Raw genomic sequence first — 10,754 nt, 5'->3', positions numbered from 1 at the left:
AAAAGAAAAAGACAAAAACACTAACGGCACTATACATAGAGGAAACCGATAAAGAACGAGACACCTATAAAATTTTAAAGCAAGTAAGAAACGCAGATAAAACAGAAACAACGGAAATTACCATAGTTTCCCCAACAAATCTGGACTCTAGGCTCGCAGAAAAATAGTAGAATGTGTTCTAAAAAACGGCAAAATAAAAATAAAAGTCTGGTGCAACGAGGGATCCATACCAAAGTTGGTGACCAAAGACAGGCGTCCAAGAAGCGAGGCACTAATAATCGAACCAAACCAAGGAAAGTCGTACGCTGAAATGCTCCAAATACTAAGAAACAATAAAAACACAAACATAGAGTCGACAGGCAGGTACGACATACTGCAAACGGCAACCTTCTTCTAAAGCTGAGAGATAACAGCAAACTTGAGAGTACAAAACAGGAAGTCGCCAAAGTTCTGGGAGACTTGAAAGTTAGAGTTACGGGCAAAGGACCGAAGACAAAGACTTTCTTTATTAGAGATTTGGACATGGTGGCCACAGCCGAAGAAGTCAAAGAAGTGCTAAAGAAAGAGAATCTTATTATAAACTGGGACAACGTAAATATAACCGTGATAAAAAATCCTTTTGGCCAAACAGGAACCCTAAGAATCCCAGACACAGAATCCGCAAGCATTGAAGCAAGATCCCATGTTAGGGTTGGACTTAGCGACTGCCGAATACACGAAAGGATAGAAATCGAGAGATGTTATAAATGCTGGAATTTCGGCCACGATGCTAGAGATACAGTCTCTAGCAAGAGACCGAAATAAATTCCGATGCGGAGGAGCAGGACACAGAAAAGCAGACTGCAAAGAACAAAAGGAGTTCTGTCCCTCCTGCAACGTAGAGGGTCACCAAGCTGGCACATCGAAATGCCCCAGCTTCAAAAAAGCGCTGCAACTGGAAAGGAAGAAAAGAAACACCATTAGGGAGCAAAGAACTAGCGTCTCCTCTCTATAAACAGATCAACAAGGCAAAATAAAGAAACCTTTTAAAACCAGACAACAATGGAACATGCCCTAAAAATTCTCCAAGTCAACGTCAATAGATCGGCTGCCTCAAAAAACCTAATCCAGGCCTTCGCCCAGAAAGAGAGTTGTGATGTCATATGCCTTCAAGAACCTAACAAGAAAATGGCCCTAGCGAAAAGTAAAATCACGTATCTGTCCTCTGTAAACGAGATAAACTGCGAAATAAAAAGAAACCCAAATCGCCCCACGAACAACCCCGTCTTTTCCTACACAGGATGTAACAATTTTGTTTACGTCGAAATGGCCAACTATGATCTCTACTCAGTCTACATACCCCCTAGCTACCCTTTGCAGAACTTCATAAACGCTTTGAACGAACTCTTTATTCACGTCCGTAGACACATGTGTGCACAAAAATCTTTGATAATTTGCGGAGATTTCAACGCCAAAAACAGTATATGGGGAGGAGACGTCACCGACCGCAGAGGGGAAATATTAAGTGACATGGCCTTATCGGTAAAACTAGTATGCCTAAATGACGGCAAATTTCCCACGTTGGTCCGTGCAAACGGCACCTCTCACATAGACCTCACTTTTGTCTCCGAAAACGTCGTCACGAAGGATTACAAATGGGAGGTACTAAACAACGAAGAAAACCTCAGCGATCACCACTTAATAATGATCCAAATAAACATAGCAGAAGCTGGAAAAATAAAGAACCACCGATATGTCAAAAAACTAGATACAGAGCTGTTCAAGAGAAAATTAACACAGATGATCGAGGGAGACCCCCAGAGAACCTAGAAGAGAATATTAATAATATTAATAATACTTACCTAACACCCCGTCGAAAGCTGAGAGCAGACGCCAACTTCAAAATGCCATACTGGTGGAACGACGACCTCCAACAAGAAATAGTAAATCTGAAATAAGAAAGAAGAACATTACAGAAAGAAACGAGAGATCAAGACCGCAGACAGGTATTGGCAGAAACATACAAAGCTTCCCGGAAAAGACTAACTAAAAAAATTAAACGAGCAAAAAAATACAAATGGAAAGAACTTTGCAATGACCTCGACCAGGATATCTTTGGTCAAGCTTATCAAATCGTTAGAGCACAGTTAAAATTCACGGGACCAAATGAAAAAGGCAAGGAAATGACCTCGTGAAAAAGGCAAATTTTTCACGAGCTTTTTACCACCACGCCACAATCCAACCTGCCAACTTTTCAATCCGACATCGAAGGCCCAGTAGTCACAGAAGAAGAGATGCTAAAAGCCATTTCAAAAATAAAATTAGGCAAGTCTCCAGGTCCCGATGAAATGCTCCCTGCCGACGTCAAACAAATGTTACTCGCTCACTCAGAATTTTTTAGGAGATTCTTCTCAGAATGTTTTCGAAGATGCCACTTTCCATATCAGTGGAAGGTGTCCAAACTAATCCTGCTCGAAAAACCCAATAAACCTGCAGACACTGGAAAAAAGTACAGGCCCATCCTACTACTGAACGTGCTAGATAGTAGCAAGTTATAACTGCTAGACTTACCGAAGACATTGAAAGAAACGGGGGACTAAACAATAACCAATACGGGTTCCGAAAACAAAGATCTACGATAGACGCAATACGAAAAATTGTACACACAGTGCGGGAAAACAGAACAAAAATAGTGACTCTCATATGTATAGACGTTAAAAACGCGTTTAACTCGGCAAATTGGGAAATAATAATAAAGAAACTGAAAAAAAAAGGAATTCAAACTTACCTAATAAAAATGATAGTATCCTACTTCACAGGAAGAAGAGTTAGGTTGGACCAAGAGAACGTGCTGGAAGTCTACGGAGGCGTCCCTCAGGGTTCTGTCGTCGGCCCTTCCCGGTCGAGTACGACGATGTCATGTCCATAGAGCTGCCACCTGAAACAGAAATAATATGTTACGCTGATGATATCGGCGCATTAATTAGAGCTTCCTCCATAGAAGAAACAATCCAGAAAGGAAACATGATCCTGTACGCAATTCAAGCCTGGATCTACGAAAATAAACTGGAAGTTGCCCCAGAAAAAACAAGCTGTCTAGTGTTTGGGCATAGTTACAAAAACCGAAGAAACACAAAGTTCAATTTTGGCCGCAGTGAAATTACACCCGAAAGAACGATAAAATACTTAGGCCTCACTTTGGACTATATGCTGCGTTTTACACCGCATATCAGTCAAATACTTACCAAGGCAAATAACGTCTTCCGGTCATTTGGAGCTATTTTGCCGAATATTGGCGGACCAACTGCAGACAAAAGAAGAGTTTTGGCTCTAACCTTTCAGTCCATTATACTCTACGCAGCCCCAATATGGAGCACTGGAGTTGAAACCAGAAGAAACACCGACAGGCTTATCTCCGGCCAACGAAAAGTCGCACTAAGAATAATCAGTGCCTATCACACCGTTTCCGCAGAGGCTGCAATTCTCCTGGAAGGATTAATCCCAATAGTAGAGCTAGTAAAAGAACGCACCCGGATTTTCAATAGGAAGATACAGCTACCGCCCGAAACTCAACAAGAAGAATCTCAAAAAATAGAAAAGGAGGAGAGAGAAGAAACCATCGCATGCTGGCAACGAAATTGGAAAAGCTCACAAGATACAGCAGCATGGACAAAAAAACTAATCACGAACATAAAAAATGGCATACACGCGTTTTCGGCGAACTAACCTATCCGATAACCCAATGTCTAACAGGACACGGCTGTTTCGCAGCTTATCTCCACAAATTTCAAAGGAGACAAAGTCTGTCTGCTAAGGACGGCTCAGGCGCTTCCATTGAGGCGTCTCCAAAAATGTTTTCCTAAATTCTTAACTACTTACCTTTAAACGTCATCCTTCTCCCACGGTTTCTTTTTTCTCCCCTCCGACGCTATTAGGAAACGAAGGCTAGGAGGCTCCTTCTTCTTTTCCCCATCCTTAATGACATGGCTATGAACATGGCTATGGAAAAAAAAAGAATAGACCTATCCTATAATGACATGGCTATGAACTAGGATTTTTCTACCTGGCAGAAGGTATAAACTGCAAATAATAAAAATGGCAGATAAAACAAAGGATGAATTACCCCAGGTGGGTTCGGGTAGTGCCGGGGAATCCCACTCCTTCATTCCGAAGGACCGTCCCATGGATTCTGGGGGGGACAATCTCCCATTTACAACAGAGTATGAAAAAGAATTGCTGTTAAACTTTGGTCGGCGAAGCAGTATTTCTAGGACGCCGCCTAAGAGAACAACATCCGTAAGCAGCTCAGAGAGGGATGAATCGGATGGTGAAAAGAAAACAAACCCTATTCTAGAGATAGAGGATAGTCCAGACAGGAACTTAGAAAACCCAACTAAAAGAAAAAGAAGGGAATCCCCAAAAAACAAAACAGCAAAAAACGAAATATATAATAATATTCTAAAAATAAAATCTGAAATAAAAACTCTGTCTAAACTCGCTAAGGAAAATCAAAATACTAGAAAGGACATCAAAGGAAGCATTGCAAGGCTCCAGAACTGGATTGGCAGACTAGACGCCGAAATGATTATGGGAAACGAAAATAAAAAAACCAGCATAAGTACCGACCTGTAGCATAAGTACCCAAACGGAGTGCACGACCATCTCGCAAGCAGTACAGACCCTTGAAGAGAAAGAAAATTCTGAAGTAAAGTCTCTAGACTCCATAACCTCTCATCAGGAGTACAAAGAAGTCGAAAATTTGGTTTGGTCTGAAGAAGTTTTTGCAAAAACCATAATTGTGGCAGGAAACCCTTTGGACACAAAAGCATCAGTGGTTAAAGTGGTAATTGCTGAGTTCGAGGATCTCAACATGACACAAAGCATACAACGTCAATACTGCAATAGATTCCCTGACCTTCAAAATCTAAGAGAAGACTACGCCTCCCTAAAACAAATAACGAGTTACTCCACCCAGTCGGGCGAAGAAATCAGTACACAAAAATTTTTTAAAATTTCTCGAACTCAGGATGAAGAGCAACTATGGAACCTTTTCCATAAACTAAGAGATGAAACTATTAGAGATAGCCAGATCGCTGTGCATCAGATAAAAAGCATGCCTCTAGAAAATCAGATATGAATTTTCTCCCAGATGAGGGTTTAATAGTGTTAATAATTTAGTCTAATGTTTCTTTTGTCTCGTCTTTTGCTTGTTTTTTTTCTAGTCTGTTTAAAATGGCTCAATTCAGGGAATCTAACAGGATAAAGATATACCAATTAAATATGAATAGGTGTAGGACAGCTCACCATTTAATGGCAGACGATGTCCAAAAATACAAATTAGACATACTTATCGGCCAGGAGCCCAACAAGAAATTAAATGATTGTGACTTCACAGATGAAAAAGGCGATTGTTGTATAAATCTATATAATAAGACTTTATCTATCAAGAAAGCGGTCAGAGGAAGAGGCTTTGTTTTTGTCGAATTAGAAAATATCGTTATCTGCTCTAGCTACTTTTCTCCAAACGGAGACTTGTGTTTTAAGTGGTCTATAATCAACATAATTTTGAATTTCGTCTGCTGTGTCTGTGCTAGACATTTTACTTCTACAGGCAATTTAAAAACACACAAACAGTAATGCACTGTGGCAAAAAATCACGAACAATTAACAAAACTAAACTAAACTAACATCACGTATACGTATATATACAAAAACCAAGAAAATGCAACTATGAAATTAAAAAGCAAAGCAGCGATGAATACGACATTCGGCGTAAAACTGATTGCAACCCTGTACAACGATACGCCGACCGGCCTCGATTGCAGGTGGAACATACGCTATTTAACTGCACTCGTTTCCACAGGCCTCGAATGGAGGCGGAGCTACACGTGGGGGAACATTTAACGACAGCTAACCTAGTAGACATAATGCTTAAAAACAAAGAGAATTGGGAAGCTGTAAGCCAACTGATGAAAAATATAGTGGAAATCAAGGAAAAAGAAGAGAGAAGAGACGAACAGTAGGCGGGACAGCATATTCCCTGATGCAATATTCCGAGAGGAATGGTTCCGGGGAGTACGAGAAGCACAAAAGCGGTGGTTTTAGTGGGTATGGGAATGTCCGCGTCCCAAAGTACTGGCTACAGATGCACTTGCAGCTGTAGGAACAGCTGTGGCCAGTCTGCGTAAACAGCATTTCCATCGCTATAAAAAAAAAAAAAGGGTTGGGTTCCTCCTCGAGGAGCCGCTCGACCTTGTCGCCGGTGCAGGGGGCTCAGACAGCCATCCAGCTTGGAGCTGTGTAGACGCGAGGTTGGATGTGTGTTTGCTAAGGACGGCTCAGGCGCTACGAAGCGCTTCCTAAAAACGTTATCCTTAATTCTCACCCTACTTACCTGTTAACGCTATCCCACTCCCTTGGTTTCGCTGCCTGGTGGCAACCGCTTCTCCCCTCTGACGCTATTAGGAAACGAGGACTAGGAGGTTCCTGCTCTATCCACATTCTAAAAGAAGAAACAGCCCTCAATGTATGTATGGGGATTCCGATAATGATGACGCGGAACATATGTTTTTCCAATGGGAAAGATTTGAAAACCTGAGGAGTAACTTGGAGTTAGACATAGGAAGTCTAAATAAATACAATTTAATTGACAAAATGATTGACAACAAAGACAACTGGAGGAATATAACAGAATTTATGGGAAGAATAGTTAAAACAAAGGAGAGAGAAGAAAGAGAGTAACAGGAACTAGAAAGAAGACTTCAACCTTACTTCATCTAAGGAATATCCCAATGAGAGAGTGCCAGGTGAAGCGGGGCAAAGGTGAAGAGTTGGGTTGGGTTGGGTTAAGTTGGGTTGGGTTGGGTAAAGTATAATATCCTCCTATCTGAACAACAGAGAAGTAATCTTGGCCAAGGACAAAAACTATAAGGTGTTTGCTGGAGTACCGCAGGGATCGGTGTTGGGACCCACCCTGTGGAACGTAATGTACGACGATGTAGTACAAAACGTCCAGAAATGTGGTGCAGAAGTAATTTGCTACGCTGATGACCTAGGAATCCTTGTCACTGGGCGGACGGCAGAGGACGTTATGGACCTAGGAGATAGGGCTCTGAGTCTCACACAGACATGGATGACACTAAACGGCTTGCAGCTGGCCTCTGAAAACACTGAGGCTATCGTATTCGGGTGGAGTTATGTTATGAGAAGAAGAATAAAATTTCATCTAGGAGATACCACGATCTGCTAAAACAATAAAATACTTGGGGGTTTCACTGGACTATATGCTTACATTCACCAACCACGTGAGCAATGTCATTAAAAAGACAAACAAAACAGTGAAAGCCCTAACTGCGATGCTGCCAAATATAGGAGGACCATCTGGCTCTAGACGGCGGGTGATAGCTATGGCAGTCCAGTCGACTTCTTCACGCCGCACCAGCGTGGAAATCGAGCCTAGAAACCGCGCGGAACAGAAATCGCCTACTATCATGCCAGAGGAAAGTAAATAAAAAGAAAAAAAAAAGAAAAGTAAAACTGCATGGTATATCACACTGTTTCTTGCGAAGCGGCCGCTGTGGTATCTGGAATGGTGCCAATAACCCTAATGATCGAAGAACGTGCCAGAATACGTCAACGCACCATCGTTGAAGAATTGGGCCGCGGAGGAAAATGGTAATCATGATTAACTGACAAAAAGTACGGGATTCTGCCCGATGTGATGTTCTTGCGAACGGTGCCAGGCAAAAATCCTGGGAGACGCACAGAGGAAAGGGTTTTAGTGGGTCGGGGGGTGCTCCATCCCCACACTCCCTCAGGCGCCCGAATATCAATGCCTGGGGGGTCTGTTAGCAGATTTCCCAAACCTCTATAAAAAAAAATTAAAGGGTTGGGTTACCCCTTCGGGGAGCTGCTAGACCTTGCTGTGGTGGAGGGGGCACAGACAGCCATCCAATCTCAAATGGTTTTGAGCGCACGAGCTTGGATGTCTGTCTGCTAAGGACAGCTCAAAATACTTACCTTTATACTCACTATTCTTTCTTCACCCTCACCATCCTTCCTCTGTACTTGGGGTGAGGCTCCTTCTTCTTTTATCTCGACCACCCTTGGTCAACTCTTGATATTTCCGATCCCGACGCTATTAGGCTACGAGGGCTAGGGATCCTTCCATGCTAAAAAAAAAAAATAAAATGGATCTACTGAAATGACAAGGCAATGGACATGGAGGCTGGCAGTAGTCATAAAATAAATTAAAAAAAAAAATAAATAATATGTCGGATAATGATAACTTATTACCCCAGGAGGGTACGGCGAAGCTCCGGGAATCCCTCCCTACCCTGTCGGTAGGCTGCCCCACGGATTCTGGAGGGGGCACATATCCATCACTAACCACCCTATCAGGGGAGCTAAAAGAGAACCCCTTTAGGCGAAGGGACAGCAAGATCCAAGATCTCCACCAGGGAAGGAGGCTGAAGTAGTGTGTCGGGGTCGGTCAAACAGTGTTTCTTCACCACTTTTCGGCTCTGGCGTTAATGAGAACCACTCACAGGGGGACACTAAAAAAAGAAAAGTTCTGGATACCTCGCTGGAAATACCCAGCGAACCCAGTAAAAAGACAGGTAGGCTTCCCGCCTATGCATTAACAGATGCGCTACAATCAATAACAAAACTACATTTGGAACTAGTAAAACATATAGAACAGAATACCAAACGTGAAATAAAAGAAATAACAAACAAACTGAAAGCACAAATAAAAATTATAAACTCTAAAAACGTCTAGGACTGGATAAAAAAAAATCAATGCGATGTTAAGCAACCAGAGGCAATGTATCAAGTAGGAACAGAAACTGTTAATACCACTTGAATGCAAGAAAATTCATGCTTGCTCAAGCAATCAATCAAAAAGGAGGTGTTTGGAACAACCCACAATTTCCACATCTTTTTCATCAATAAAAAGTTTTAGTGGTAAGTAACTTTAAATATATAGTATTTCAAAATTTAACCAGGGCTTATTTTATAGCTATTTTGTAGTGAACTTGTTGTCAAGAGAAGAAAATTTAATTTTGAGTTTTTAAAAAGTTAGGGGTCTATGTCGTGTATAGTGTCAAGTTAGCACTACCACCACTAACTGTTTAAAAACTTAAGCTACACATTTTTCCTCTTGTCAACAAATTCACTACAAAATATGCAATAGTTAAATTTTGAAAATATTATTTTGGTCTATAGCGCGTATAGTGTCAAGTTGGCACTACTACCTCTAACTTTTTAATAACTCAAGCTACACATTTTTTCTCTTCACAACAAATTCACTACAAAATAGATATAAGTTACGCACCAAAGAATTTTTGTAAAGCTTTAAGTGGTAGTGCTAAATTAATGGAGATGTATTTTTTAATGTTCTCAAAAATTGAAATAAATAACAAACGAAGGAAAATACCTTTTTTAAAATTAATTTATAAGTTATTTAATTTAGTCGATGTGTAAAAGGTACTTTTCTATTTCTAGAAGGTGGAAAGAAGTTTAACAAGATTACAAAGACTATAATCAGGTATATATGTGTAGACAATCTACCATTCTCTACGGTTGACTCAGATGGATTCAGAAACCTTAAGGAAATTTCCCCGTTATATAAAGTTCCAACAAGGAATACTATAAAAAAAATGATGTTTGAAAAATTTGATGTGTTGGCTGTTGTGTTTAAGAAGGAGTTAGAAGACGCAACTGACATTACTCTAAGATCGGACATATGGACGGAAACAATGTCCATGAGAAGTTTTCTTGGGGTTTTCATTTATTTCATATTTTTAACCCCTTAACTTTAACCCCACGCAGGGGTGACTATCAACCCCAAAATCTTAAATAGTAAGGGTATCACTCGACACCCCTCCTATTTAAGATTTCGGGGTTGATAGTCACCCCCGCATGGGGGTTAGAGTTAAGGGATTGAAAATACCAAATAAATTTGTTCGCCTTAAGTCAAAAAACGATCATCAATTTTTTTTTTTTTTAAGAAAATATCTGAAGAAACTGGGGTGGAAAGTTTTCATTAGCTCACCGTGTATGTACATATTATGTAGGTACATTTATATATTTAAAATTTATCGGTTCAAAGGCCTTAATTAAGTTGTAATAGCTACCTTTCTTAGTTAACCAGGCGATTATATCTCTTTTTAAAGAGGATTTTGTTGGGGTTTTATCCTCCTGCACCGAATGATAAGGAGCATTGTCTAACACTATTACCGAATTGGCAGGTATATTTGGGAGAAGTTTTTCCGTGAGCCATCTAGTAAAATTTTCCCTATTCATTTGGCCATGGTAATCACCTGAGGCTAATCCGGCTTTAAATATTAAACAGGCATTGTCCACAAAACCCTTGTCGGCATCTGCATGAACAATTACTAGCCGACCTAAAATATCATTTAAAATATATATATTTCTCAAATTTAACGGGTCCTTGCCCGTGAAAAAATATATGACTGTAACTTATACACACTGTTTTGTATTGTATGCTTACCCGTTGAACTAATATTTTTTAAAACACCAGTAACTGTATCGCTCTGCCAACATTTCTTGAACGTCAAATCGTTATCCACCCAAGTTTCGTCCAAGTAAATAATGTTTCGGCCTTATTCACGATATTTTCGTATTTCGCGAAGATATTTGTATCTCCAGGAAAGAATATTGGGCCTCTCCATTAAGATTTTCCTCTTATTTTGACACTTACGCCAAAAAAAGCCATTTGACTTTAATAAAAGCCGAAGCGTTCCCCTGGAATA

This window comes from Anthonomus grandis, chromosome 20, assembly GCF_022605725.1.
Source record: "Anthonomus grandis grandis chromosome 20, icAntGran1.3, whole genome shotgun sequence".
NCBI classification, from domain to species: Eukaryota; Metazoa; Arthropoda; class Insecta; order Coleoptera; family Curculionidae; genus Anthonomus; species Anthonomus grandis.
Note: the sequence above shows the minus strand (reverse complement) of the source record.